Below are 5,145 nucleotides of genomic sequence, written 5' to 3'. Positions count from 1 at the left end.
TTGCCCAACCCCTAAGGTGGTTTAGCCCTAACTCTAACCGAGTAGCCAGCTGAAGAAGCCCTAATCTAGAAAAGAACAGGGAAGAAAATAGAAGATGGAAGAGAAATAGGGAGACTACCTGTCACTCATGCTGAAAGCGCATGTGGAAGCCCCTGAGCTGTCGAATCCTCCCAATGCACTTGCACGGCCACGATAGCATCGAGAGTGGTGGTGGTGGCGGTGTGAACTAAAGATGGAAAGGAATGAATCCCAGCAGTCACTATCAGCCTATTTATAGTTCATGAACTTACAGAAAGTCCATCGTTATCATGGATCGTCCGCCGATCAAATAACTGAACCCTACATAGTCACTAAGTCCCTCAAGATCACTAGACTACTCGCTGAGTGAAATGGACAGTCCGCTAGTTGACAGGGAGTGTCCCAAAGTTTTCATTTCCTAAGAATCCAAGCCAGCAATCAAATCCTAACCTTGGGAACGTGCTAAGGTGAGATCAAGAAGCCCCAAGGAACAGGAAGTCACCCTAACCTAGACATGGAAGAGTAGACCTCTTCTCTTTTGTGATCCAAAAAAGGGAAGGAGTCAATGGAGCACAAGAACAAAATACCTTAAGGAGCATGAATAGAACCCTAAGCTTTCCCCGAGTATGATACCCAATAGTACATCAGGAAAGCTCGAGGATGAGCTTTTCATAAGGAGGGGAGAGTTGTAATGACCCTAGTTCGCTGCAACACTAGGCAACCATTTTAATGATTAAAAGGAGTCAACCATCGACCCTCCATGAAGACTCACAATGCGCAATGCGACGCTTGACAACAATTACCCCATGAAGTATCTTGTGGAAATCTTCAGATGGCCATGGTCAGGCTCATATCCAAAGTGGAAGAGAACATCAACACCAACTCAATCCCGAGGAACTACTCAAGTGAAAGGTATCAGTTATCAATAACCAACCACCCTGTGACTTAGCCAATTCAGCAAAGGCAGAGACTACCGGATAGTCCGCTAGTCTACCAGACCATCCGATAGAGCACAGAGCAGCAGCAAAAATGGGAAATGAGTTGTTTGCCACATGAGTGAGTGGGACCCACATGTCATCATGAAATGGAATGGATATCTCTCAGTTGAAGCCTCACTCTCTCACTCACCCTCCCATTTGCAACACTCACTCTCTCTTGCTAACTCACTGAAGAACAAGCAAGAACCCTATTGATGGTAGTTAACAACCATTATAAACCTTCAATAAAACATGTATAAGGGCATAAAAGTGATCACCAACAAAGGTCTATGGGTCTAAACTAATAAATTCCATAAGTTTTGGTGAATCTATATTTTCTTCAGGGTTTATCTAGAAAATCGTCAAGGTGGACAGAGAAACGAACACTAGAAAGACCTAGAAGACACTAGAGGACACCACGCCAAGGCAGACCACGAGTGTCTACCAGCTAGCCCCACCTATAGGCTGCTCGGCCCCCTAGGGCCCACATGTCTGCCCTCGTTGCTATGTCAGTTCTTCACCGCCTCCTAGGTTGCATCTACACTATTTATTCAAGTCAATTTGATCCAAGGGCTCAGGATTGATGCTCCGACCTATATATACCAGCCTCTATCATCCCCCCTGGAGGCATAAGTCATTTGATAAGACAGAAACCCTAATCATCCTCATAGGTCCATCAATTCTAGGGCATAGCTAGTTAGGCTATGTCTAGAGGGAGGCAAGCAGGCTTCGCTTGGATTCCTGATCATGTCAAGAGTGTGGTTTGGTATAATCTTTGTACCCCCTTATCTTTTGTATCTCTCATTACTTTTATATGTTTGCTACAATTGTTATGACATTGTTATTCATATTGTTCATGTTCCTAGTTATAACGTTCATCATCTACTTTGATTATATGCTTAGTATAGTTGGATTATCATCATGTTCATGCATAAGTTCGTAGCGCTCACTCTAGGGATCCATGGGTGGGTGGTCGACATTGTGTAAGCATGGTGCTTACATGTTGCTTACCTATGGATACACCCTATATTCTGGGTCATGTGGTAGATTGCGGATGTAACACTCTCGTTGAGTCCTTTGTAGTCCACTCCCTGAATATAGGTGCACGTAGGATGTGACTACGAAGGAAGACAAGCTCTGTTCTTAATGTTCCTTAGTAATATCCCTTATGTGTAGATATGACGATAGTCTTAGCAATGACTACTAGGTATAATTGCACCAATAAATGTATGTTTTGACTTGTAATTAAGAATGACTTAGGAATTATTCCTCTAATATTCTACCTAACCATGCTAATGCCATAGAAAGGAGTACTCTGAGTGATTTATCTTTATCATTGATCAATACTTATCATATATATATCTTATCCTATGATTTACCCCTGTTATGAGTAGAACATTTGTTATGGTTTACTTGTCCATCAATAGTATAAGTTATCAATACATGTCCATGTTGGACCTTCCCTGTGGTAAAAATATAAATAACGATACCTAGAATACTCTCGGGTGAAGTGCTACAATGGTATATTATCTATGCGCTTGTAGATTCCTTTTCATTCATATCTATTTATATTCTTTCTAGTCACACAAAATAATAAAGAACTACTTAGTATCATTCTAGTAGTAATACTAGCATCTCTGGCACCATCATTAGGGATGACAACCTAGTACAAGTAATGCTAAGAGATGTAGGCATATCAAAGGTTGCTACTTAAAACAAGTGACAAGTTAATAAAATACCAACAAGCATTTCTGGCGCCGTTGCCGGGGAAGGTAGCTAGGCAAAGGAAGTATTGATAAACTTATACTTATTGATGTGATCGAGGAAACCATTGACCTCTGCTCAAATAGGCTTACCTTTGCTTTGTCTACTTGTGTATCTTATGCAGGGTAATGTATGACCAGTTTTGACCTTCCGAGAAACTACGTTGATGATCTAGAAGCATTACTTAAGAGAACTAACGCTAAACTCAAGAAAGTTTCAACTTTAGAGTCAGAAGACAACCAGATAAGGCAAAGCTTAACACCAGAATTTGAAGCCATGGCTGACAAGACTCTCCATGAATTCTCTGCTCCATCGACGACCAACATCTATACTGGACCGACAACCAATGTCGGAGACAATGGATTTGAACTCAAACTAGCTCTCATCAACATGGTGCAAGGAAGCCAGTTTTGTGGAAAGGCACATGAAGAGTGAGTGCTTATCTCCAACACTTTCTGGAGATCTATAGCACTTTCATTATCAAAGGAGTGACTAGAGACGCCATACTACTTCGCCTCTTCCCATTCTCACTTTTGGGGAAGGTGAAGCAATGGTTCTATGCCAACAAAGATAGAAATACTACATGGGGTAACTACCACATTGCCTTCCTAGCAAACTTCTTTCCCACAGGCAAGACCAATGCTTTGCGTGGAAGAATTTCAAGTTTCCAACAGCAACACGATGAATCTATCCCTGAGGCATGGGAACGCTTCCAAGATTATATATTAGAATGTCCTCATCATGGGATAGAGAATTGCCTGCTCATGCAAACTTTCTACCATGGGTTGACCAACAGTACCCATGAGACTATGGATGCTGCTACTGGAGGTTCTTTCCTATCACTCACACTCCTAGCTACAACAGCTCTCGTGGAGAAGATGGATTCCAACCAAGATTGGAATGAAGAATGTCTTTAGACCCACAAGAGAGGTGGAGGTATGCATCAACTCAAGGAGGTAGATATGTTGTCTGCCAAGATGGACCTGCTAATGAAGAAGCTCGAAGACCGAGCCAAAGAGAAGCAAGAAGTCATGCACATTAATGATTCTCGCATCACATGTGAAGAATATGGAAACACTGGGCATTCAGGGAACAACTATCCTGAAACCCATGAGGATGTGAACTTTGTCAAGAACAATTACTTTCGACTTCAATAGAATCAAGGATTATGGAGAACTTATCTAGAAAACTAGTTTCCAATGATAGAATATTAGAAAACATGAGTAATAAAATAGATAACCTCTCCTCTGCCATTAAGAACCAGCATAGCTTTAATAAAATGATAGAATCACAAATAACTCAGCTGGCTACCACTGTTCCTCCGATCGACAAAGGTAAGATTCCAGGGCAATCGGAAGATCTAGAAACTACAAATCTTGTCGATATTCATAATGCATCATATTACTGTATACAACCATCGATGGGAAGGTGGATAGATTACACCTTGCCTGAGAAGAAGAGCAATCCAGCAAGACCTGTTATCCCCATTGCTATTGGACCTCATATTTTCCAAGAAGCTATCTGTGACTTCGGAGCAAGTGTCAACACCATGCCTAAGGTAATCTATGATAAAATTAATGGAGATACTTTGTTGTACACAAATATACATTTGTAGCTTGCAAATCAGTCACTTTGCTACCCTAAGGGAGTTTTTAAAGATGCCATACTTCAAGTGGGACAATCATATGTTCCCCTAGACTTTGTGGTTTTGGAAACAGGTGGAGATGAAAGGGCACCCATTATCTTGGGTCGACCTTTCCTGAGCACCACGAAAGCCATCATCTTTGCAGATAATGCCAAGATCTACTTCACAATCAAGTATAGAAAGGAGACGTTTTCTTTCAATAATCGTATCTTGCAATCTCCCAGACATCCACAAACGCCATACCAGCTCGAAGATGCAATAGTGACCAAGAAGAAAAACAACAAGAGGAGGAAGAACAAGGCCAAGCAGCCACTAGAAGAATCAATCAACATGATCAATACACTCAGATCAGAGTATGACCACCTCCTCACTTCACCATTTCTTGCTAAGAAGGATGATCCTGGTGTACCCAGGATCGAGTGTACCATTGGACAAAGAATCTTTCACAAGACATTTTGCGATATTGGATCAGGTGTCAACATAATGTCCAAGGTAACGTATGAATACTTATTTGGTGACAAACCTTTGTTCCTACATATATCCAATTGTAGATGACGAACCAATCAATCCAATTTCTAGAGGGAGTAGCAAAAGGTGTCATGGTAAGAACACACGACCAGTTTGTCCCTGCCGACTTCATGGTTCTAGACATGGGTGAAGAAGAAGACGATACACCCACCATCCTAGGAAGACCATTCCTCAACACCACCAACGCGATCATCTATGTCGGATCTGGACAAG

The 5,145-nt window shown here is 41.7% G+C and overlaps 1 non-coding gene across 1 annotated transcript; it reads right to left on the bottom strand.

Moving 5' to 3' along the window:
- Window positions 1-3,398: 3,398 nt before the first annotated feature.
- On the bottom strand, window positions 3,399-3,507 carry LOC136495117 (small nucleolar RNA R71). Its single transcript, XR_010768897.1, has one exon. It is a non-coding gene; the product is annotated as a small nucleolar RNA R71 (small nucleolar RNA).
- Window positions 3,508-5,145: the final 1,638 nt, after the last annotated feature.

Source organism: Miscanthus floridulus, chromosome 11 (genome assembly GCF_019320115.1).
Source record: "Miscanthus floridulus cultivar M001 chromosome 11, ASM1932011v1, whole genome shotgun sequence".
NCBI lineage: Eukaryota > Viridiplantae > Streptophyta > Magnoliopsida > Poales > Poaceae > Miscanthus > Miscanthus floridulus.
This window is presented reverse-complemented; position numbering and strand designations above follow the sequence as displayed.